Source organism: Eumetopias jubatus, unplaced genomic scaffold (genome assembly GCF_037043125.1).
Source record: "Eumetopias jubatus isolate StellerSeaLion01/CBP00866 unplaced genomic scaffold, mEumJub1_p1.0 scaffold_8, whole genome shotgun sequence".
Taxonomy (NCBI): domain Eukaryota; kingdom Metazoa; phylum Chordata; class Mammalia; order Carnivora; family Otariidae; genus Eumetopias; species Eumetopias jubatus.
Window position 1 is genome coordinate 11,878,735 of NW_028274814.1, and position 27,063 is coordinate 11,905,797.

The window sequence follows — 27,063 nt, forward strand, 5'->3', positions numbered from 1 at the left end:
ATAATGTTCAACATTAATGCCATTTTTAAAATCACTTTTAGAGACTTCTCTCCATTGATTAATTTGACTTTACTTCTCCCTCTGATGCATTTACATGTAAAGAGACTTGAGCCACCCAAAATCATATTTGATTTAATTCCATGACATCACAAGGCACCTTATAAATTGTTGCCAGTTTGTCTGCTCCTTAATCCTGCTCTGTATAAAATCAACCAGCCGAAGTAAAAGAGCATGGCCAAGAAAGTCTCCAGACATGCATACACGTCCCCACTATCCAGAGTACCCTTCTCATCTTCTTTATTACTTCCAACTAATTATTATTAGCACAAAACAGGCATCTCCTTAACTAAGACACATTTTCTGATCCAACCAAACTGAGATAAAACACTCGTTTCTGTGAACATAGATCATGGACTCATTTATATCAACACAATGCTAGACACCTAGGACGGCATTCTTTAGGAAAAGAGTTTACATACCCCACCAAACTGGGACAGATCTGCCATCACACTACTTCTAAAGTGTAACAGAATGATTTTTTTTTATTAACATATAATGTATTATTTTTATCTGGGGTAAATGTCTGTGATTCATCAGTCTTACATAATTCACAGCACTCACCATAGCACATACCCTCCCCAATGCCCATCACTCAGCCACCCCATCCCTCCCACCCCTCCCACCACTCCAGCAACCCTCAGTTTGCTGAGATTAAGAGTCTCTTATGGTTTGTCTCTTTCTCTGGTTTTGTCTTGTTTCATTTTTCCATCCCTTTCCATATAATCCTCTGTCTTGTTTCTCAAATTCCTCATATCAGTGAGATCATATGATACTTGTCTTTCTCTGACTGACTTACTTCGCTTAGCATAACACCCTCTAGTTTCATCCATGTCATTGCAAATGGCAAGATTTCATTTTTTGATGGCTGCATAATATTCCATTGTGTATATATATATATATATATATACACACACACCACTTCTTCTTTATCCATTCATCTGTTGATGGACATCTAAGCTCTTTCCATAGTTTGGCTAATGTGGACATTGCTGCTATAAACACTAGGGGGCAGGTGCCCCTTTGGATCACTACATTTGTATCTTTGGGGTAAATAACAAGTGCAATTGCTGAGTTGTAGGGTAGCTCTACTTTCAACTTTTTGAGAAACCTCCATACTGTTTTCCAGAGTGCCTGCACCAGCTTGCATTCCCACCAACAGTGCAGGAGGGTTCCCCTTTCTCCACATTCTTGCCAACATCTGTCATTTCCTGACTTGTTCATTTTAGCCATTCTGATTGGTGTGAGGTGGTATCTCATTGAGGTTTTGATTTGGATTTCCCTGATACCGAGCGATGTTGAGCACTTTCTCGTGTGTCTTTTGGCCATTTGGATGTCTTCTTTGGAAAAATGTCTGTTCATGTCTTCTGCCCATTTCTTGATCGGATCATTTGTTCTTTGGGTGTTGAGTTTGATAAGGTCTTTATAGATTTTGGATACTAGCCCTTTATCTGATATGTCATTTGCAAATGTCTTCTTCCATTCTGTTGGTTGTCCTTTGGTTTTGTTGACTGTTTCCTTGGCTGTGCAAAAGCTTTTTATCTTGATGAAATCCCAATAGTTCATTTTTGCCCTCACTTCCCTTGCCTTTGGCGATGTTTCTGGGAAGAAGTTGCTGCGGTTGAGGTTGAAGAGATTGCTGTCTGTGTTCTCCTCAAGGATTCTGATGGATTCCTGTCTCACATTTAGGTCTTTCCTCCATTTTGAATCTATTTTTGTGTGTGGAGTAAGGAAATGGTCCAGTTTCATTCTTCTGCATGTGGCTGTCCAATTTTCCCAACACCATTTGTTGAAAAGACTGCCCTTTTTCCATTGGACATTCTTCCCTGCTTTGTCGAAGATTAGTTGACCACAGAGTTGAGGGTCCATTAATGGGCTCTCTATTCTGTTCCATTGATCCATGTGTCTGTTTTTGTGCCAGTACCGTACTCTCTTGATGATGACAGCTTTGTAATAGAGCTGGAAGTCCGGAATTGTGATGCCGCCAGCTTTGCTTTGCTGTTTCAACATTCCTCCGGCTATTCGGGGTCTTTTCTGGTTACATACAAATTTTAGGATTATTTGTTCCATTTCTTTGAAAAAAGTGGATGGTATTTTGATAGGAATTGCATTAAATGTGTAGATTGCTCTAGGTAGCATTGACATCTTCACAATATTTGTTCTTCCAATCCATGAGCATGGAACGTTTTTCCATTTCTTTGTGTCTTCCTCAATTTCTTTCATGAGTATTCTATAGTTTTCTGAGTACAGATTCTTTGCCTCTTTGGTTAGATCTATTCTGAGGTATCTTATGGTTTTGGGGGCAATTCTAAATGGGATCAATTCCTTAATTTCTCTTTCTTCTGTCTTGTTGTTGGTGTATAGGAATGCCCTGATTTCTGTGCATTGATTTTATATCCTGCCACTTTACTGAATTCCTGTATGAGTTCTAGCACTTTTGGGGTGGAGTCTTTTGGGTTTTCCACATAAAGTATCATACCATCTGCAAAGAGTGAGAGTTTCAATTCTTTGCTGATTCAGATGCCTTTTATTTCTTTTTGTTGTCTGATTGCTGAGGCTAGGACTTCTAGTACTATGTTGAAAGCAGTGGTAATAATGGATATCCCTGCCATGTTCCTGACCTTAGGGGAAAAGCTCTCAGTTTTCCCCGTTGAGAATGATATTCGCTGTGGGTTTTTCATAGATGGCTTTTATGATACTGAAGTATGTACCCTCTATTCCTACACTGTGAAGAGTTTTAATCAAGAAAGGATGCTGTACTTTGTCAAATGCTTTTTCTGCATCTATTGAGAGGATCATATGGTTCTCATTCTTTCTTTTATTAATGTATTGTATCACATTGATTGATTTGTGGATGTTGAACCAACCTTGCAGCCCAGGGATAAATCCCACCTGGTCGTGGTGAATAATCCTTTTAATGTACTACTGGATCCTATTGGCTAATATTTTGGTAAGAATTTTTGCATCCATGTTCATCAAGGATATTGGTCTGTAATTCTCCTTTTTGATGGGGTCTTTGTCTGGTTTTGGGATCAAGGTAATGCTGGCCTCATAAAATGAGTTAGGAAGTTTTCCTTCCATTTCTATTTTTTGGAACAGTTTCAGAAGAATAGGTATTAATTCTTCTTTAAATGTTTGGTAGAATTCCCTTGGGAAGCCATCTGGCCCTGGGCTTTTGTTTGTTGGGAGATTTTTGATGACTGCTTCAATTTCCTTAGTGGTTTTGGGTCTGTTCAGGTTTTCTATTTCTTCCTGGTTCCGTTTTGGTAGTTTATACATCTCTAGGAATGCATCCATTCCTTCCAGATTGTCTAATTTGTTGGCATATAGTTGCTCATAATATGTTCTTATAATTATTTGTATTTCTTTGGTGTTGGTTGTGATCTCTCCTCTTTCATGTATGATTTCATTTATTTAGGTCATTTCTCTTTTCTTTTTCATAAGTCTGGCCAGGGGTTTATCAATCTTATTAATTCTTTCAAAGAACCAGCTCCTAGTTTCGTTGATCTGTTCTGCTGTTCTTTTGGTTTCTATTTCATTGATTTCTGCTCTGATCTTTAACATTTCTCTTCTCCTGCTGGATTTAGGCTTTATTTGTTGTTCTTTCTCCAGCTCCTCTAGGTGTAGGGTTAGGTTGTGTATTTGAAACCTTCCTTATTTCTTGAGAAAGGCTTGTATTGCTATATATTTTCCTCTTAGGACCGCCTTTGCTGCATCCCAAAGATTTTTTTTTTTAAGATTTTGTTTATGTATTTGTCAGAGAGAGACACAGTGAGAGAGGGAACACAAGCAGGGAGAGAAGGCAGAGGGAGAAGCAGGCTTCCTGTCGATCAGGGAGCCCAATGTGGGGATGGATCCCAGGACCCTGGGATCGTGACCTGAGCCGAAGGCAGATGCCCAACTGACTGAGCCATGCAGGTACCCTGGTTGACCCATTCATTCTTTAGTAGGATGCTCTTTAGCCTCCATGTATTTGAGTTTTTTCTGACTTTCCTCTTGTGATTGAGTTCTAGTTTCAAAGCATTGTGGTCCGAAAATATGCAGGGAATGATCCCAATCTTTTGGTACCAGTTGAGACCTGATTTGTGTCCCAGGATGTGATCTCTTCTGGAGAATGTTCCTGGGCACTAGAGAAGAATTTTGCTTTGGGATGGAATGTTCTGAATATATCTGTGAAGTCCATCTGGTACAGTGTGTCATTTAAAGTCTTTATTTCCTTGTTGATCTTTTGCTTAGATGATCTGTCCATTTCAGTGAGGGGGGGGTGTTAAAGTCCCCTACTATTATTGTATTAATGTTGATGTGTTCCTTTGATTTTGTTATTAATTGGCTTATATAATTGGCTGCTTCCATGTTAGGGACATAGATATTTACAGTTGTTAGATCTTGTTGGATAGACCCTTTAAGTAAGATATAGTGTCCTTCCTCATCTCTTATTATAGTCTTTGGTTTAAAATCTAATTTGTCTGATATAAGGATTGCCACCCCAACTTTCTTTTGATGTCCATTAGCATGGTAAATGGTTTTCCACCCCCTCATTTTAAATCTGGAGTTGTCTTTGGGTCTAAAATGAGTCTTTTGCAGACAGCATATCACTCGGTCTCATTTTTTTATTCAATCTGATACCCTGTGTCTTTTGACGGGGGCATTTAGCCCATTTACATTCAGGGTAACTATTGAAACATACGAATTTAGTGCCATTGTATTGCCTGTACGGTGACTATTACTGTATATCGTCTCTGTTCCTTTCTGATCTATGTTACTTTTAGGCTCTGTCTTTGCTTAGAGGACCCCTTTCAATATTTCTTGTAGGGCTGGTTTGGTGTTCACAAATTCTTTTAGTTTTTGTTTGTCCTGGAAGTAACAGACTGATTTCTATTAGCCAGTTCTTTCCATCTTAGTTGACCTAACCAGATTCCATACAGAGATAGGATCAAGAAGGCAACAAATAGTAAGAGAATTATTTTCAAACTGTGCTTCATGAAATGTTTTTAGAAGCCACCACCAAGGATGTATGGTGACCTCAACAGTTAGAACCTAAGAAGTTCTTAGAATAACTTTCTAAGAGTCAGGGACCACATAAAGGTAGAATGTGTCATTCCAAAGGTTGAGTTCTTCAGACACAGACTAACCACTTGTTAAACTGTTACAGAGCAATGCAGAAATCAGAGGATATCTGGGTTATATTATCAGTGATGTGCCTTATGTGCTTGAGGTTTATCAGACTATTTATAGTCCTTTGATTTTTTCATATTCTGAGAGGCAATGTCAAAGAAGAGTTATTTGAAAACCCACTTTATAACCTACCACCTATTAGCCATTGTGACTCTGGGCAAACTCCTTAAATTCTTTGATCCTCATTTGCAGAGTTGTTTTGAAGATGTGTAAAAATATATGGGGAAAAACCACCAAGATGCAGATACACACACATGCAGACATTCAATAAATTCTAGCAAGTGTTATCAAGCTATTTTTTATTCTTTCTCTCATTTGTATGTGCCCTTAGCTTCTCCATTAAAGCAAAAGTATTGAATCTTAAGACAAAAGTAAACTGACAGGGAGAAACAATAAATAGCATAGATTCCTCATATACCATGCATGATTATTCTGAAACAGAAAATAACATGGCACAGTAAAAATCACCCTGGAAACTTCTAATTTCCCCCTCAATCTACAGTCATTTGAAAAACTTCAAATGGTTCTGTGGTTTCAATCAATTTTGTCTTATTTATAGCCTTGGGTAAATGAAGTTTTTCTGACACCTGGAGTATGGTTTCACCCTTGCATTACTTATTATGTATTTATTCTAGATATTACCACAAACTTTCCAATGAAAGTCTAGACACATTTTTTCTCTAAGTAACTAAGATAATAGTATTATCAGCAATATGGTTAATATAGAGGAAAATTATTTTAAGTCAATAAATTTTGTTTAAAATATCTATTTCTAGCTTAAAGGAAAGGTATATATTTTTGGTTGAAAAAATTGGAATAGATGGAATATCAGTATTTTTGGAGGACACAAGGGTGAACGGAGAGCCAGGCTATGCCTCAGCTACAATGATCTAACAACACCTCTAAGTGCCACTCAGCACTAGCCCTACACCAAGCCCTATGCAGTGTCACGTGCCAGTTGTCTTAGGAACAACTCTGTGAGACAAGTTCTACCATCATCCCTCTCTCACAAATGTAAAAACCTAGGGCACAGAGAGGGTAAGTAGCATGCTCAAGGTCATACAGATGGTAAGAGTGGTAGATGAACCTGGCCCTCTTCTTCTGGAGTCAGCAATCTGAAACACTCTGTTAGGCAAAGGGTGAAACCCCTCACCCCTCTTCAACCTTGCCACCTGGCTACCTCAGTTGTGTATCGGAAGAAATATTTATGTCTCAGAGAACCCCTTTAGCAATCTTGAACGCAGGTATCCATGAGGATACCAATGTAAGACAGTACCTAATATTATTATCTAACAGTATCATAGTTGAAAAAACTGAGACTTACAGAGTCAGGACACTTGCCAAGGTAGGTAACTTTAGCAAACTATGAATTTGAGATTTTTAAGCCAGATATTTCCAAACCTGAGCTCTGTCTGCTAAACCCCTTTTTTAACAAAAACTCCTGAGAAAGTCCACCATAAGGAATAAACATGAAACTGCTTAAAAAAACACAGAATTCACAACTGAATTAAATAACAATCACTTATGTACAGCATTACACATACATGGGTGTAGCCTAAATCACAAAAACTGCTTACCAGAGGAGGGCAGAGGAGGGAATTATTTGACTGACTCTACTGAGTCTATAACTGGCTAAAATCCCCAAGCCCTTTACACACATGCTGCTTCTAGGCCAGATTTCACTCATTCCTGTATTTGTGCAAATAATATGGAGACCCAAAAGGCAGGATTTCCCTTTAATCTTTGTTAAAACCTATCTTGTTTGATCTAATCCAACCCTCTAGGTTAATAAACAAAATAAAACATACTGACTTAATCTAGGATTTCTCAGAGCCTTTAATACACTGAGATCCATTTTGACTCATAAACGATTAGTTACTAAATTTTTTCAGCCAAGAAAGAGATTTTTCATATGACATGTATTAACTAATTAACAGTTTGGGGTACTATTATTTCAAAGATGCTGTCAAAACCTTTTAGGAAGCTGAAGTCATTTAACATACCATTTATTTTCCTTCCCATATTTGCCTATAAATTTGTAAACTGGATTACACATTCTCTTTATTTGTGCAATCTTTATCTAAATTATGGTAAAAATGTGGGTCAACACCATTAAAGAAGAGTTCTTTTTAATGTCCCTAGTAATCTCTATCCAGCAGTGCTGTCCAATGAAACTTTCTGTGATGATAGAATTGTTCTAAGTCTCTGTTGTCAAGAGAACAGCCACAAGCTAAATGCAATTACTGAGCATTGAAAATGGGGCTGATGCAGCTAAGGAGCATAATTTTTAATTTTAATTAATCTACAGGTATATTTATATAGCTACATGTGGCTAGTGCTCACTAATTGGGCAGCACAGCAACTAACAACACACCATGAATTGGCATTCACAATACAAAAGCTTTGATCTAATTGCTACAACCAATTACCAATTAAGAATCCTTAACTGTCCTCACATCTAATTTCCTCATTTCACCATGAGGTTATTACGAGCGGCTTTATCAAATGTCATGTGCTGTGAATACCACATTTTATTCACCTACCAAACTAGGAATTGAGTCAAAGAAATAAATTATAGTAGCCTATATATTATTTTCAGAACTTACTTTGATATGTTTGCTGCTTCCTCAAGTTGTTCACAAATAGTTTTTAAAATCTATTCTAAATTTCTGTGCTCAACATGTGGCTAGTGGCTACCATAATGCCACTCAACTATAAATATCATCACAGAAACTTGTATTCATCAGCACTGACCTGGAGTAGGAACTGGCAAACTACAGTCTGCAGGCCATATCCTACCTGTAGCCTGTTTCTGCATAGCTAATGAACTAGGACTTGCTTTTACATATTTAAAGGGTTGTTTTAAAAATATCTGACACAGATTGTATGTGGCTAACAAATTCCAAAGTATTTACTACCTGGATATTTCAGGAGAAAGCTTGCTGACCCCTGTCCAAGAGTAAGATGTATTGTAACCCCATCTAGCAAAGCCTAATAAGCAAGCCCGCAAGGTCCACAGAAAAGAGTTTTGTGGTTAGGTCCTGCCAAATTAGAATAGCTAAGGAAATATTTTTGACTTTCCAATGGAATACTGTTCGGGAATAAATAGAAACAAGTTACTGACAGATGTAATAAACAGATAAATCTTGAAGATGTTACACTTAACAAAAAACCTGGACACAAAACAACACATATTGTATGATTCCATTTATATGAAATCCTGGCACAGGAGATGGGGGAAGAGACTGATCGCAAAGAAACACTAGAAAACTTTCTTTGGAAATGGAAATCCTACACATTTTGATTTAGGTAGCTATATACACAGGCATATAGCTTTGTCAAAAGTAGATGATCTTGGGGTGCCTGGGTGATTCAGTCGTTAAGCATCTGCCTTCGGCTCAGGTCATGATTCCGGGGTCCTGGGATAGAGCCCCGCATCGGGCTCCCTGCTCAGCAGGAAGCCTGCTTCTCCTTCTCCCACTCCCCCTGATTGTGTTCCCTCTCTCGCTGTCTCTCTCTCTGTGTCAAATAAATAAATAAAATCTTAAAAAAAAAAAAAAGTAGATGATCTTGTATGTCAACTACAGGTCAATAAAAAAAGTAGATGATCTTAAAATATATTTTAATATACATAAATTATACCTCAATAAAGTTGATTTTAAAAAACTATTTTAGATTCTCAATTTGCAATACACAATACTGGATTACTCTCCCTTTCTAAAAATCAGGAATTTGTCCCCTCCAGTCTTTCAACATCTTCCAATTCTTCAAAAAAAAAAATCTCTTAATGTAAGATATGATGTATCTAGGAAAGGAAACAATTCAAAGCAAGTAAATGTTAACTTATAAACTCTTCACTCATTCTGGATAAATTTTGCTTACAAATATTCACTTTTACTTTTAGCCTGAAGATCTTTATTTTGGGAAAGAATACTGAATCAAGATAAAATCTGAGGAATTTAATCAATTAAATCAATATTTTTTTTAATATTTTGTTTGAGAGAGAGAAAGAGAGAGTGCACATGCTCACATGAGCTGGGGGGGAAGGGGCAGAGGGAGAGGGAGAAGCAGACTCCCCTGAGCAGGGAGCCCAATGCAGGGCTTGATCCCAGGACCCTGAGATCATGACCTGAGCCAAAGGCAGATGCTCAACCGACTGAGCCACCCAGATGCCCCTAAATCAACCTAAAGGTTGCGCCCAGATATCAACATTTTTCTATCTCATTTCTTTTTTAAAATTTTTTTAGTTATGTTAATCACCATACATTACATCATTAGTTTTTAATATAGTGTTCCATGATTCATGGTTTGTGCATAACACCCAGTGCTCCACGCAGAACGTGCCCTCTTTAATACCCACCACCAGGCTAACCCATCCGCCCACCCCCCTCCCCTCTATAACCCTCAGTTTGTTTTTCAGAGCCCATCATCTCTCATGGTTCATCTCCCCCTCCGATTTACCCCCCTTCATTCTTCCCCTCCTGCTATCTTCTTCTTCTTTTTTTTCTTAACATATATTGCATTATTTGTTTCAGAGGTACAGATCTGTGATTCAACAGTCTTGCACAATTCACAGAGCTCACCATAGCACATACCCTCCCCAATGTCTATCACCCTGCCACCCCATCCCTCCCACCCCACCCCTACTCTAGCAACCCTCAGTTTGTTTCCTGAGATTAAGAATTCCTCATATCAGTGAGGTCAGATGATACATGTCTTTCTCTGATTGACTTATTTCACTCAGCATAACACCCTCCAGTTCCATCCATGTCGTTGCAAATGGCAAGATCTCATTCCTTTTGATGGCTGCATAATATTCCATTGTGTATATATACCACATTTCTAATGAATAGCAAGGGTTGAGAAGTGACTTAGAGGACCTGACTTTCAAAATTAGAATCTAGCACGTGAGCCCTGCCATAAGCTCTGCACTCAGCAGGGAGTCTGCTTCTCTCCCTCTTCCGCTCCATCTGCCCCCCACCCCCGGCTCATGCCCTCTCTCTTTCTCTCTCTCTAATATAAATAAATAAATAAATAAATAAATAAATAAACAAACAAATAAAATAAATACATACATACATACAAAACTAGAAGCTAGTATCTTAAAAGGTCATCCAGTAAGAACATCATATTTGCATTTTTTAGTCAAGTACAATTAACATATAGTGTTATATTAGTTTCAGGTGTACAATATAAATGATTCAACAATTCTATGCATTACTCAGTGCTCATCACAATAAGTATACTCTTAATCCCCTTCATCTATTTCACTCATCCTCCCATCCACCTCCCCTCTGGCAAACACCAGTTTGTTTTCTGTATTTAAGAGTCTGGGTTTTTCGCTTGTCTCCTTTTTTTCTTTGTTTTGTTTCTTAGATTCCACATATGAATGAAATTGTATGGTATGTGTCTCTTTCTGTTTCCACTTAGCATTATAACTTCTAGATCTATCCATATTGTAAATAACAAGGTTTCATGTTTTTTTAGGGCTCAGTAATATTCCTGTGTGTGTGTATGTGTGTGTGTGTATTGATATACATATGTATCAATCACACCTTCTTTATTTATTTATCAATGGACACTTGGGTAGTTTTCATATCTTGGCTATAATAAATAATGCTGCAGGAAACATAGGGGTACATATATTTTCAAATTCATGTTTTCATTCTCTACCAGATAAATTCATGTTTTCATTCTCTACCAGATAATACAGTAATACTATTTTAAATTTTTTAAGGAACTTTCATACTATTTTCTACAATGGCTGCACCAACTTCCATACCATTTTCTACAATGGCTGCACCAGCTTGCATTCCCACCTATAGTGCACAAGGGTTCTTTTTTGTCCACATCTTCCCCAACACTTGTTATTTCTGGTGCTTCTCATTGTAGCCATTCTGACAGGTATGAGGTTATATCTCATTGTGGTTTCGATTTGCATTTACCTGATGATGAGTGATGTTGAGCTTTTTTTCTTGTGCCTGTTGGCCACCTGTACATCTTCTTTGGAAAAATGTCTATTCAGGTCCTCTGTCCATTTTTAATTGGATTATTTGTGTGTGTGTGTGTTGAATTATGTAAGTACTTTATATATTTGAATATTAACCCCTTAACAAGTATATCATTTGCAAATATCTTCTCCCAATCAGTAGGTTTTTTGTTTTGTTGATGGTTTCCTTTGCTGCATAAAAGTTTTTTATTTTGGTGTAGTCCTAATAGTTTAATTTCACTTTTATTATCCTTGCCAAAGGAAACTATCTAGAAAAATGTTGCTATGACTGATATCAAAGAGATTACAGCCTACATTTTCTTCTAGGAATTTTATGGTTTCAGGTCTCACATTTAGGTCTGTAATCCATTTTGAGTTTATTTTTGTGTATTCTATAATAAAGAGATCCAGTTTCATTCTTTTGTATGTAGTTGTGCAGTTTTGTCAGCACAATTTGTTGAAGAGATGGTCTTTTTCCCATTGTACATTCTTGCCTCCTTTGTCATAGATTAACTGGGTTTATCTGTACTTACTATTCTGTCCCATTAATCTGTGTGTCTATTTCTATGCCAGTACCACACTGTTTTGATTAACATAGCTTTTTAGCATAACTTGAAATCTGGGATTCTGATGCTTCCAGCTTTCTTCTTCTTTTTAGAGATTGCTTTGGCTATTTGGGGTCTTTTGTGAGTCCATACAAATTTTAGAATTATTTGATCTAGTTCCATGAGAAAATGCTGTTGGTATTTTGATAGAAATTATATTAAATTTGTAGACTGCTTTGGGTAGAATGGATATTTTAGCAATATTGGCTCTCCCAACCCATGAGTATGGAATGTCTTTCCATTTCTTTGGGTCATCTTCAATTTCTTTCATCAATGTTTTATCATTTTCAGTGTACAATTCTTTTACTTCCTTGGTAAATTCCTAGGTATTTTACTACTTTAATGCAATTGTAAATGGGATTGTTTTCTTAAATTTCCTTTCTGTTACTTCATTATGAATGTACAGAGACACAACAGATTCCTGTATATTGATTTTGTGTCCTTTGACTTTACTGAATCCATTTATCAGTTCTAGTAGCTTTTTGGTGGAGTCTTCAGGGTTTTCTATACATAGTATCATGTCATCTGCAAATAGTGACAGTTTTACTTCATTACCAGTTTGGGTGCCTTTCATTTCTTTTTGTTGTCTGATTGCTGTGGCTAGAGCTTCCAGGGCTATGTTGAATAAAAGTGGTGAGAGTGGACATCTTTGTCTTGTTCCTGATCTTAGAGGAATAGCTCTCAGTTTTTCCCCACTGAATATGATATTAGCTGTGGGTTTTTCACACATGGCCTTTATTATGTTGATGTATGTTCCCTCTGTATCTACTTTGTTCAGAGTTTTTATCATGAATGGATGTTGTACTTTGTCAAATGCTTTTTCTGCATCTGTTGAGATGACCATACGGTTTTTAGCTTTTCCCTTGTTAATGTGAAGTATCATGTTGAATGATTTGCAAATATTAAACCACCCTTGAATTCACTATCAGGCATATTGCTTATCTCCATTTCATTTAGCTTTCTTGCTGTGATTTTTTTTTATTATGTTATGTTAATCACCATACATTACATCATTAGCTTTTGATGTAGTGTTCCATGATTCATTGTTTGCATATAACACCCAGTGCTCCATTCAGTACATGCCCTCTTTAATACCCATCACCAGGCTAACCCATCCCCCCACCCCCCCGCCCCTCTAGAACCCTCAATTTGTTTCTCAGAGTCCATAGTCTCTCATGGTTCATCTCCCCCTCCGATTTCCCCCCACTTCATTTTTCCCTTCCTACTATCTTCTTTTTTTTTTTTAACATACAATATATTATTTGTTTCAGAGGTACAGGTCTGTGATTTTGTTCTTTTCTTTCATTTGGAACATATCTTTCTGTCTCCTCATTCTGTCTAACTCTATGTATTAGGAAAGTCAGCTATGTCTCATGATCTTGAAAATGGTCTTATAAATAAGAGGTCCTGTAGCGCCCTGCAGTGCAATGTTCCCTGTTCACCAAAACCAGGCACTTAGGGGTATTTCCTATGTGTGTTGCACATATCCTACCACTGTGGTTGAGTCATGTTTGCCTTCAGTCCAGGTGGCTGCATTGGCTCTCTTTGTCTGTTGTGGGCAAGCTTTGGTCCCTGTGCTGTTAAGGGGCCAGTTTGAGACTGCCTTGGGCTTGCAGTTGGGTCAGGCCAGGTGCTTGCCCTCCACATGTTTGCTGGCACTCTGGTTGCATCAAACTGCAGGACAGTCTCCCTGTGTTGTTCCCTGAGAGGCTTTTGTTGGCAGGCAGTTCCTGCAGTCAGACTGGATTCTGCCCCCAGTCTGTCTGATGGGGTTCAGTCACCCTAAGCTACAAAGCTCTCTTCTTGTGCTGCCCCCTGAGAAGTTTCTGTTGGTGGGTAGGGCCTGCAGTCAGATTAGATGTCTACACCCAGTCCATTGCTTGGGCTGCAGTTGAACTGATGTGTATAGTTATCTTCCCCTCTCCCTGGGTCAAGAGTCACTTTGGAGTGGTGCTGGTCACTGCTGGGGCTGTTTGCCAAATGAGGTACGTTAGTTGCCACTTTGGAAAGACTCCTGCCAAGTGGGGTGAGTTGGATGGGGTGAATCCCCAGGAGAACATGGGATGGGGCATGCACTGTTAGCAAGCTATGTTGACAGTGTTCATGCTATTTCCTGCAGGTGTCCTGGTATTTATACTGGGGAGGAGAGAAATGGCACCCACCAGCTCTTTTGTTCTTAAAGAAGTCTCCTAAGATCCTGCCCCTCCAGCTCCAGTGCACATTCTGAGATTAGTAAATAAATCTCCTTCCAGTATACCTCAGGTTCTTTTCAAACTGCTGCTTCTATGCTGTATTTTGGTATGGCTGTTTGTTATGCTGTAGGCCATCTTATTTTAAAAATGGAGAAATAAGGTATGTGACAGTTTTTATTAGTTGAAATATTTCTTCAGGAATACTATTTTCAGAATAATTCTCCCCTTGCCAAACTCTCCCATTCATAGATACATATACCTTTTTCTAAATTCTCACAATTGTATTTTGAGGGGATTAACAATTGTGAGTAAAACCATAAGTAGGTATCATAAAAAGCATATGTTGATAGCACACAAATGGCTGAAATTAGAAAAGAATAGCTGAAAACGTTAAGCTCAGCAGCCACTAACCCACCACATTAGTCTTAGCCTCCATCTGACAAATGCCAATCAATGAAGCAGTGATGTTTTCACTCTGATCAAACAGTGCTTCATTTAGACAAAATCAAATGAATTAAATTGGTATTATTTCTGTTATTTGATCCATCTTTGTCTAATACAATCTGTCTCTCTCTTTTCTCTCTCACTCTTTCTCTCTCCCTCTCCCTGTCTCTGTCTATCTTCTTTGAGGTTTCTTTTATTTCCATATTTCTCTTTCTTTGGATCAGAAGAGGCTACCTGGGAATTAAAACAATTTAATAAAACAAACTGGTTTCTTTTATCCTCAATCATGCTAAAGGGTACATTGGCATATAAACATTTGTCAGACTAATAAAATCATTACTATCTATGAAGTAAAGCAAGTTATGTAAAAACCTTTACAAGGAAAAATTTCCTTAAGGTTATTTATACTCAAACAGAACAAAGAAAAATTTATTTTAAGATGTGTGGCAGGCAGAATAATCCCTACCCCCCCAAATGCCCACACCTTAACTCACAGAACCTGTGAATGCTACTTTACATTGCAAAGGAGAAGTAGGTTGCAGATGGAAGTAAGGTTGCTATTCAGCTAAGGTTATTTACCTTAAAATAGATTAACTTGGATTATCCAGATGCTTACCTGACAAGCCAGACATTTAAGATTTTGACATATGAATAACAGCTCCAATATCTTGCCCTGTAAACTTATGTTTTAAGAAAGGAATGAGAGTGTCATTGCCTATAGAAAATTTTGCTTCTATGTTCTTAAGAGGCAAAGAAGGAAGTTCTTGGCAATATTAGAACATCTGCTAGAGTAGTATCTCTTTTACTATTCAGATCACTGGCCCTTTTCCTGATATATGAAATGACACCGAAATCACAGACAATGGATTTTCTTTCCATATTCCTCTGGTTGTCTACCCTGTCACCTGAAGTGGTACACTTTCTCAACTCATTGCCAAAGATAAAGTGGTGACAGTCAGGTAGTCTTATTCCCAGAAAATATGAAATGACTCACCATCATCAAAGCCAGCTCAGTGAGTCACAAGCATGACTCAGAGAATTCAGCAAGAAGATACCTTTATGAACTGAAATTATCTTGCTGAGCAAACTAAGTTGATTTAAAGGATTTCCATACACTTTTTTAATTACAAGAAAGTATTAAGACATGATTTTAATATTGATTAAAAATTTTGTTAAATGATGATGACTCACAAAGTTTCCTCCACTGTCCTCTCACTAAAGATGTTGTGTTTGCTTACTTTTAGCCAGCAGTCCTTCCCTTGTTTCAAATAACTGGAATCTCATTCATCTTTATTAGTTGATTGGTTATACAACAGCAATATAATGTACTTGGTGCAATAATGACGGGACAAAAGAAAATTTATTTGTAAGTAAACCTACATTGTTTAAAATATGAGAAATTACTGATTTAAAGAACTTTATTTAAAATCCCCAAATCAGGGTTAGGGAGGCAAGATGATCCAAAGAAGTAAAAATATGCTCTTGGCCTTAGCTCCATCTTTTTGGAAACCTCTACATCATGAGAGCTAAGTAGAGAAAGAAGCAAATGTGCAGGCTGAAGTGTAAAAGAAGAAAGATGAGGCAGAGGTCCAAGTAAACTGCTAGCTTATGCACACATGGCACCACAGGAGCATAAAAAATAAGGAAAGCTGGAGGCCAGGGATACTGGTACCAATTGCTGGACTGCCTGCCTACTTTCTAGAGCTTGATTCAAGGGATCTAGAACATCCATCACCATCTGATCCCTATGACTACCTTTGAGAGACCCACTCTGCTCATACCAAAATAATCTCTTTTGGTCTTCTGCCCTGGACCTGTGACTTTCAAGACTAATTCTGTTTTCATTTGTGGCTGAATGTAACGTGTACGATAAATCATCTCTTCTGCTGTCTTAGCTGAAGAAAACAAAGAAAAATATAACTTGCTATGAAAAAATATGTCTAAATTCTCTCTCTCAAATCCTAAACACTTGTCTAGAAAAGTATGGTATCTATGAGAACCTTGCAAGAAATCTAGTCACTATTCTTGCCAATTTGCTTCAGAAAAATAACACCATTGGCAATAATAATATGGCTACCATTTTTTGAGAGACTAATATTTACTCGTCACTGTGTTAGATACATAATATACCGTTTTATCTTCTAAAGAAGGATTAACTTCATTGTGAAGATTATCCCCATTTATTTAAAACCTACGGAGCCTAGGCAGACTGAACCTACTACATAAGTAAGAGAGTCTGGAGCCAGACTCAGTTTCATGGTCAGATAGCTCTCCTGACTCCACACAGCAGTCATGTTATAATGTAGGTTTTTCTTCATAAAACAAAAAAGATAAAAGTAGAAAGTAAATGGCTTTGTGCAAATTCCCCTGTTCTCTACTAGAAAAGAAATACTCATGAGGCAGCAGTGTATGAAGGGTGCATCTTTTACAGTTAATCCACAAAGGAAAAACTACAAAATTTCAAAGGGTCATTTAGAAATCAATGAGCTTAAATCCCTGGTCAGGAACAGCAGAAGACAGTTAATCTTTTACAAATAACAAAAGATACCTTTTGCATACTGTCTTTGTAATTGATCAAATCTCTCATCCATTTCCTGATGGGAAAAATCACACCCAACTCACTGTAACTGATTTCTCCTTAACCCTTTTATTTTTATCATCATCTATCATTGTTTACTTTCTTAATGAACCACACAATTCTGGACAAATACGTGTCTTTTGCAGCAAATAACATAATTCTTGGAGAAAATAAAACAGGTTAACTCAGAAAATACTGCGTCTTGCCCAGCAAACAAATTTCTTCCTCTTTCCATACATACATGTACATGTGTATGTGTGTACATGTATGTGTAGAGAGAGATAAAAGCCACTCTGTGTATGAAATCTGGCTCACATTTGTAGAATTTAGGTTAATGCCTTTAAAATTCATTCATTCATTTACTGGCCTCCAATTTTGTGCTCTTTCCACAAGTCATTGTACCAAACTTAGCTCAACTTCTGGTTATCAAATCCTGTACTCCCTCATTCAATGATTCTGTTATATAGAGCTAATTAGCAATGAAAAGGATATTCAGGAAGGTTGTCTTGAAAAGCATAACTAGATCTAAGGTCAATGAAATGCTTTAAACTGTCTGCTCATCAAGAGAAAATTTATCCAAAACTAAAGGCAAAAGACTGTCCATTAAAAGTGACCTTGAAAAAAAATTTAAGACAAAGGAACAATCAGCTCATCCAAAATAGACTTTCTAAAAATGTTAAACAGAATTATAAATGTTTCCTTAAAATGCATTATGGTATGTTAACTTTGGTTCTATAGTATTTACCAACATCAAATATATAAAAATGTATGTTATAAAAAGCAGCTCCATGAAACTCATGAGTATATTTGATACCAGAGTAACGCTGAAACCACTGTATCCTCTTTGTGATGACAAACAAAAGAAATTTCTCTATGGTCTCGGGATTAAGAATACTTGTTGCTTCTCCTGCTACACAATTGGTCTTTTAATATACTATATACTATAAATCAGGAATTGATTCCATTTCCCCTTTTGTGTGGCTACTCAAAGATAAATCTGTGGCCTACCTTTAGAATCTAATGGGTATGTTTTGTATATTGCCTCACACATTTCTTTTCCTACCCTTCCCTCTCTTACTCTTGAATCCTTTTTTTTCTATTGGTTTTTATTTAATGTAACCTTGCTCTATTGTGCATATCTTGGAAAGCTAAGTTAAATCTTTTAACAGGAGGGAGAGATTCACAAGACAAAATACAATACACAATACAAAACTTAAAATATAAAAATGCATGCTATGGCTGTAATTATGTTAAAAGTATGACTGCAGGCAGAAGATGGTGTGCAAATATTAAGATAATTGCATGAGTGTTAGTACATAAACTTTTTCCTTTTCCTTTTTTCCAATTATGCCATATTTTTTCACTAATTTTTTAATATTTTGGTTAAATTTTTTATTATGGTAGAATTTTATTTTTAATGTGCAGTACTTTGATGCCCCTGTACAACTAAGGAACTATAGTACATTTGGTTCAGTTAAGATTGGGATTTAATTAAACATTTCAAAGGGCAATTTTATTCACATAACATATAGTTATAAGAACTGAAATAAACAAAAAATATACTACCTATATTCAAAGTGAAAGAATAACAGTTAAAACAAATAAAAAGAAAATACTGCATGAAATGCCTTGCTTTAAACATATGAACACTTCCCCATTACAAAGTCATTTACCACTTGACTATCTAGCATATTTCTATTGCTAATGACAAAAAGCTATTTTTACTATTTTTTTTCTGAGTTTTGATCTATATCTTCCTTGGATGATTTCTATTGTCTTTCCCTTCCCTTTTGAAATCCAATTTCTTTTCCTTGCACTGATAAATATTCTAAGATTTTACCATATGAATTGTACTCTTTTGCTTTTAAGCTTTATCAATGGATTCTGTAGACTGTTAGTACATCTTTAAACATTGTATTACATATGTCATCAACTGTCTTGCCTTATACTTTTCTTCTTAAATTCTAACTTCTGAAGATAAAATTTGCTCAGAGTATTGCAAATGACATTATACAAGAGGACAGTAGTAATAGAAATTGTCATGTTTGAAAATTGGGATGAAAGTATACGGAATTCTTTTCTAAAAGTCAGTGTTATGAAATGTTTTTGGCATATTGGATAAAAAGAACTATACTGAATCTGAGTAAGTTTTCGTATCTCTTGGTCTTTCTGTGTTGTATGGGTTTTGACTATAATGACAGCCAATCCTACATTCAATTATTTAACCTTGACATTCTAAGCAATGTTACTTTGTGTTTATTATGTTTTTGTGACCTCGCAGGGTCACTGTGTGATTATTTCACTGTCAAGGTAATTAATGATAATGTTAATTAACATGGCTCATGATAATGAAGACTTAGAGAATCTATTTTCTTATAATTATTAGCCTTGATTTGTCATCCTATCTCCATATCTTATCTGTGAATTTAAAACTAGCATTCCTCTAAGGTTGTTATCAACAATCATAACAAGATGGTTTTCAAAATTTAAATTATGTTTTTCATAATCCTTTAAAATACAGATTCTTAAAAATAACACCAATCCCTCACATTTGTGAGCCTATACCAATTCTTGATGCACATTTAGGAAATATTTTAAATGCTCCTTCCTTTGCCTAAAATGCTTCCTCCTTGCCTGCTTGGTGGAATTTCATTCATACTTTAAATCCACCTCCTGTGACTCTTCTGACACTCTCAAATTTGCCTCTCCTACATTAAACTCATACATTTGCATGTCATAATTATTTACATATCAATCCCTATATTAGACATGAACTCACTGGGAAGTAGCAACTATGTCCTGTCTACTGCTTGTCCCCAATGCTCATCATTGTATCTTGCATATAACAGAAGTTCAACAAATACTTGTAGCTGAATAAATGATCTCATTTGATCCTCATATATCATGAGGTGAAGGTCAGAAAACAGAGGCTCAAAAATATTAAAACATTTGCCAGAGGCTAAATTGCTAGTAAGTCACAGAACACAATGAGTAAGTTTCTGACTTCTGTCCCATTTACACTTTCTTGTGTATCTATAAACATCATAGAAAGTTAAAGAAGAGAAAGAAATAAGAATATAAGATGGAAACTCTGCCCTTAAATGATATATGAAATGCTACATGGAAATAAGCACTGTGTTAAGTAGAAGGGATGAATTAGAAGTAGGGCTACACTAATGAATGAACTGTACATTTAAGATGCATTCATTCAGAGGACTAAGAAGAGTTACTCAATTATGGAAAAGCCCAAGGGGAACAAATGGCTTCTATAATTGTATATAATAGTTAACAAACACCTATAGGGAAAGAGCCTTTTGACAGAAAATTTAATCCATGGGTATTTTTTCCCTGTCTGAACAATGATGGATATTTAAGAAACTTTTAACTTTGGATGTGTTCTGTTCTCAGATATATATATACACACACATATGCACACACACACACACACACACGTGATATAATGAAATGGCAATCTGAAAATTACCCTCACCTCCACCATTTGAGTTGAACCTATAAATAAATTCTAGTCCCAATGAAGAACAGTTAAAAAAAATGACTCTCTAGGTCTCTAAAATCTAGAAGTTTCCATATTTGAGTACATTTTTTCCCGGTAATACAAATTAAAGGAAAATCAAGTGATCACATTTCTTCCCAAAAAATAAATTGAAAAAAAAATCAAATAGATGCATTTAAATGAGTGCCAGGAGTACTGGAACTGTACGCACATTTGTAATCAAATGTTATTATAAAGTAAAAATAGGATGAGAAATTGAGGATCTCAATTCTACACTGAATCAGCCACAAACTATGTATCTAGCCCTAGAAAAGTCCTTTAATTCATCTGTTAAGATTTCTTGTTTGTAAAACAAAAAATTAGGACTAAATGCTCTTTAAAATTCTAAATTACCTGGATCTGTCATCCTTTTATATTTTTTTCCTTAAAAAGCAATAAAGCTTAGTGATTGAAAAACAGTTTCAAACCCAAAATCTACTACTTAGAAAGCATGTTTTCTTGAGTAAGTGACTTGATTTCTCTGTGCCTCAATTTCTTTATCTGTAAAATATAAGTGTGGTGAAGAGTCAATGAGTTAATATGTGGAACATGCTTAAAATAGTGTTTGGCACAGAGTAAGCACTACGAATATATTAGTTATTATCTTAACACTCCAACTTTCACCCATGGTGAAAAGGTAGATATAGGAATATAAAAAATATGTTATAATGGGATTTCTGCTTAAGCTAATCCAAACCAAAGGCCTTGGTAATTTGTAAAATATATTCCATGAATATAAATTCCACATTTTCATGTTTTCCCACTTAAACATAATGGATGGTTAATGTCAGCTTCTATGAAAGATGTAAAAGGTTGGAAAGAACATTGCTTCCACCCTTAAAACAATAAAAAATAACCAAGAAAATTCTGGGCAATCTGAAAACTCCCAACTTTTCTTGAACTCACTAAAAAGCTGAGGTAGTAGGGCAACAAACTCTAACCTAAAATCTAAAAAACACCTGCAAAAACAAAAAGGAAGGAAGGAAGGAACAGACGGAGGGAGGGAGGGAGGGAGAGGGAGAAAGAAAGAAAAGGAAAGGAAGGGAAAGGAAAAGAAAAAAAAACAAACAGAATGTGAGCCTTGCTTACCTGGCACAGATACTGTCAGAAACCAGTAAGAAAGAATTCAATTAAAATTTTTAATAAACTGGCACAAGTTAAATGTGGGCTAGCAACAGAGTAAAAATCTTGGGAAGCCACATACGTAGAATTCACAGCATTTCAGGGCGCCTGAGTGGCTCAGTTGTTAAGGTCTGCCTTCGGCTCAGGTCATGATCCCAGGGTCCTGGGATTGAGCCCCATGCCACTCCCCCTGCTTGTGTTCCTTCTCTCACTTTGTCTCTCTCTGTCAAATAAATAAATGGAATCTTTAAAAAAAAAATTCTCTCTTTAAAAAAAAAAAGAATTCACAGCATTTTAAGGCTCTTCACAGTCGTGACCTGCTATTCTTAAAAAAAAAAAAAGACTGGTGAGAGTCTAGAAAACACATTCTTCATGGTACAGGCATGAAGGAAATTAACAGCAGACACTTCAAAAAAGACATGAAAGCCCACCCAGATCCATTTCCCTTTTTTTCCCCTATAGAAAAAAAAACACTACTAGTAGAAACCCAACAAAGATATTACCCTTAGGGCACTAGTGAAAACCCACTAAATCTAGAAGAAAAAGGGTGGGGGGAAACTACACATCTAGAAGAGGGGCAGGAATATCTAGTCCCAGACCTATAACTGGGAATGCAATAGGAGCACTGATAAAGTCATACCCCTGAGATTCATGAAAATAGAACCTGCCTAAAACAGAAGCTTAATCAATACTGTAATAAATCCCCCCAACCCTCACCAAAAGATAAGCATCAAGTAACAATAATATACTGCATGGATATTGGGCAAGAAAGAGGAAAGAAACTCTTTCTAATGCACAGCACAAAGGGAGGATCTGAACCTGAGGATAGAAGATTGAGAAAGAAAAACCCATGGCAAACTACATCACTATAAAAGGTTAAAAACTAGTAGTATTTGAAGTGTATGGTACAATGAGGGTAATTATTGGAACAGCAATCCCAAACCTAGATCAATTTCTGTCCACATTGACTAAAAGGAGCACACTCAAGGCTTAACAGAAGGAAAAACCTATATATTTCTAGGCAAAAAAAAAAAAAAAAAAAAAAATCTATTCACTTCAGTTGCTACTGTCTTACACCCGGTGTCCATATTTCAACAAAAAAATCATGAGCCATCACAAAAAAAAAAACCAAAAACATGATGTCAACAGACAAAATTATCTAAAGAGCCAGATTCAATATGACACACACAGGGAAACTATTAAGGAATCTAAAGTACTATTATTAACAGATTAAAGACTCTAAAGGAAAAGTCAGACAATATAAGAACAAGTAGGTAATTTCAAGAGAGCTGAAAACTGTAAGAAAGAATCAAATGGAAATGTTATAATGAGAAACAGAGTTACAAAATTAAAGAATACCTCTGACAGGCCAATCACTGGACTTGAAAGACTGTCAAAGAAATAATCAGTAAACCTGAAAATAGGTCAATAGAAAGTACCAAACTAATACAAGAGAAAAAAGAGTGGAAACAAACAAACAAAAAACAGCACAGAGCATCCAAGATTTGTGGGAGAACATCAAATTTCATGAAAGACTCTAAACCACAGATCCAAAGGGCTCAGATAGCCCAAAGTAGGATATAAGCATAAAAAAATATAACACCAATCAGAAAATTGGATCTACACACAAAAGATGAAGAGAGCTAGAAATGGAATAAGTTAAAGAAAATCTGAAATTTATTTTTCTTATTTTTAAATACTCTAAAAGATCACTGACAGTCTAAAGCAAAAATAACAGTATTTTATAGTATGCATTTATACTATGTATAAAAGTAAAATAGCACCACAATAGCACAAAAGATGAGAGGAAGGAATTGGAAAAATATTGTATAGTTCTTGCACTCTATTGAAACAGTATAATATTTGAAGGTAATTAAGATGCATACTGTTAACCACTAAGTAACCACTAGAATATTTTAAATAAAATGGCATAAATAAATAAGTCAATGTTGGAGATAAAATTAAGTAATAAATAACATCCAGTTTTTTTAAAAAAGAAGTCAAAAAAAAGGACAAAAGGAACGGAATAAAACTAGAAAATGGTATGCTTTTAATCCAAGAATATCAATAGATAAACTACAAATGATTTAAAAACAAATTAAACGAGATTGTCTGATTGAATGAAATAGCAAGACCCAAATATATGCTATGTTTAAGAAAACCCATCTTAAATATAAAAACAAAGATAGGTTAAAAAATAAGTACATAGAAATAGAAATATTATTCAAACATATATCAGAAAAAAGCTGCATAACTACATTAATATCAGAAAAAGTAGACTTCATAACAAGGAATAATAACAGAAATAAAGACATTACGTATTTAATGGTAAAGAAGCATTCATTCTCTAGGAAGACATAAAAATTCTAAATATAAGTGCAACTAACGACAGAGCTTCAAAATACATTAAACAAAACCTAATAAAACTAAAAGGAGAAATAGACAAATCAGCAACTATATTTGAAGACTTCAAAACTCCTCACTCAGTAATTGACAAAATAAGTACACAGAAAAGCAGTAAGGGCTCTCAAAGACCTGAAAAACACTATCAACTAATTTGACTGACTTGACATTTATAGAACACTCTACCCAACAAAATAAGAATATATCTTGTTTTCAAGTGATCATGGAATATTCACCAGGACAGACAACATTCTGGGCTACAGATTTCCTTAACAAATTTAAAAGAATGTATGTCATAAAAAGTATAATCAGTTACCATTAAAGACCTAAACTCAAAATCAGTAACAGAAAAACATCAGGAAAATCCACAAATATTTAAAATTAAACAGCTAAACAGGAAGTTTCAAGGAAAATTAGAAAATATTTTGAACAAAAACTAAAAATAAAACAGATAAAAATTTATTAGAGGCAACTAAAGCAATGCTTAGGGGGAAATTAATAGCATTAAATGATTCAGTCTCAAGTTATTAATCCAAGTTCTGATGTAAGAAATGAAAAAGTAAGATCAAATTAAATCCAAAACAAGAAGAATAAAAATATAAGCAGAAATCAATGATATTGAAGACAAAAATAATACGGTAAATCAATGAAACCAAAAGTGGGTTCTTTAAGAAGATTCATAAAACCAGTAAATTTTTAGTCAAATAAAAAAAGACATGAATTAACATCAGGAACAAAAAGGGGAAATTACTAAAAACCTCACAGATATTAAAAGGAGAATAAAAAATACCATCAACAATTCTGTGCCCCTAAATTTGACAACTTAGATAAAATTATCAGTTCCTTGAAAGACACAAACTATTCAAGTAGAAATAGATAATCTTTAGAGTGCTATATCCACTAAAGAACTTGAATCTTAGTTTAAAATCGTCCAACAAAGAAAACTCCACTCTTTAACAAATGGTGTTGGAGAAACTGCATTGACACATGCAGAACAATAAAATTAGACCCCTATCTTACACCACTCACAAAAATTACCTCAAAACGGATCAAAGACTGAAACATAAAGACCCAAGGCGGAGCAAGATGGTGGAGGAGTAGGAGACCCGGATATCGTCTGGTCTCAGGAATTCAGCTGGACATGGATCAAACCATTCTGAACACCTACGAACTCGAAAGGAGATGAAGAAAAGAAGAGCAATAACTCTCTGAACAGAAAAGCAACCACTTTCTGGAAGGTAGGACGTGCGGAGAAGTGAATCCGAGGCGATATTCGGGAGGATAGACAGTTGGCCGTTGGCCGCTTCTGGCAAGTGATAGAGCCGCGGAGCACAAAATCGGAACTTTGAGAAGTCGGCTCCGCTGAGGAATGTCGCTCCAGTGGCTAAATGGGGGGGTGGAATCCTCGTGGGACAGTGTGGTCTCAGGACGCTTGGGGTCACAGAAAGACCGGGGGTGCCTGAGTGTGGCAGAGCTCCCGGGTATCAGAGCGGGGAAGCCGGCTGCAGAGACGGAGTGAGGAGGGGGCTCTCAGCTCAGGGTCACCATAAACCGTGATACACGGCACAGTAGGGCCACTGCTCCTCCAGCAGGGACCCAACAAGCGGCAGATCTGGGGAGACTCCCCTTCCTCCCCTGGGAGGAGTGGCGCGGGAGGACACCACAGGGATCCGTTAGGTTTGGAGACCACACCGAGTCGGGTGCCAGAGAAAGAAATGCTCCGTCACAGGCCGGGTAAGCACAGTGTGCAGCCGAAGACTGGGGAGATGGGAGTGATTGACTGCTTTTCTCTGGGGGCGCACTGAGGAGCGGGGCCCTGAGTTCTCGATTCCTCTGGGGTGGAGATTGGGAGGCTGCCATTTTCACTCTCATCCTCCAAAGCCGAACGGAAAGCTTGCAGGGAACAAACGCTCTCAAGAGCAAACCCGAGCAGATTACCAAGCCAAGACCCGGGAAGGGCGGGGCAATTCCGCCTCCGGCAAAGACATTTGGGAACCACGGCAAAAGGCCCCTCCCCCAGAAGATCAGCAAGAACAGCCAGCCAACACCAAGTTTACCGATCAATGAGAACGGCAGCACTCCAGTGCTAGGGGAATACTGCACATAGAATCCATGGCTTTTTTACCATAATTCTTTGGTCTTTCAAAGTTAATTTTTTTAAATGTCTTTTTTTTTATTTTTCCCCTTTTTGAACCAACAATTTATCAATCTTTTTTAAAAAAACATTTTTATCTTTCATTATTAGAGTCATATTCTATCCCTTCATAGTAGTTACCCTTATTTTTGGCATATATATATAAGTTGTTCTCTCTTTAAAATTTTAAGATACAGTTTCTTCTGACAGATCTAAATATACCCTAAATCTCTAGTGTACGGCTTTGTTCTAGTCTCCTGCCTGATCACATTCTCTCCCTTTTTATTTTTTAAATCCTCTTCTTTCTTTTTTCAAACAACTTCTTATCAATTCCTTTTATAAAATTTTTTATAATTTTCATCTTTACAGTCATATTCCATCCCTTCATATCAACACTTATTTTTGTACATATATAAGTTTTTCTTTAAAATTTTGGGAGGCACTTTTTTCTAACAGACCAAAATACACCCAAAATCTAGTATGTGGCACTGATCTATGCACCAGCCTGATCATATTTGATCATATTCTGTTTTTGTTTGTTTTCATCTTTTTCTTTTTTTTTCTTTTTCTTTTTCCTTTCTTTCCCTTTCTTTTCCCCCAGTTTCAGGTCTTTTCAGATTTGTTTAGAGTATATTTTCTGGGGACGTTGTTACCCTGTTAGTATTTTGTTCTCCTATTCTCATTCATCTGTTCTCCTCTGGACAAAATGACAAGACGGAAATCACCTCAACAAAAAGAACAAGAGGTAGTAACGAATGCCAGGGACCTACTCAATACGGACATTAGTACGATGTCGGACCTAGAGTTCAGA

The 27,063-nt window shown here is 36.4% G+C and overlaps 1 protein-coding gene across 3 annotated transcripts in view; it reads right to left on the bottom strand.

Annotated features, from left to right (window-relative positions):
* Positions 1 to 27,063, bottom strand: part of GPR158 (G protein-coupled receptor 158) — a 434,263-nt gene that overhangs the window by 303,455 nt on the left and 103,745 nt on the right. The window lies entirely within an intron of this gene.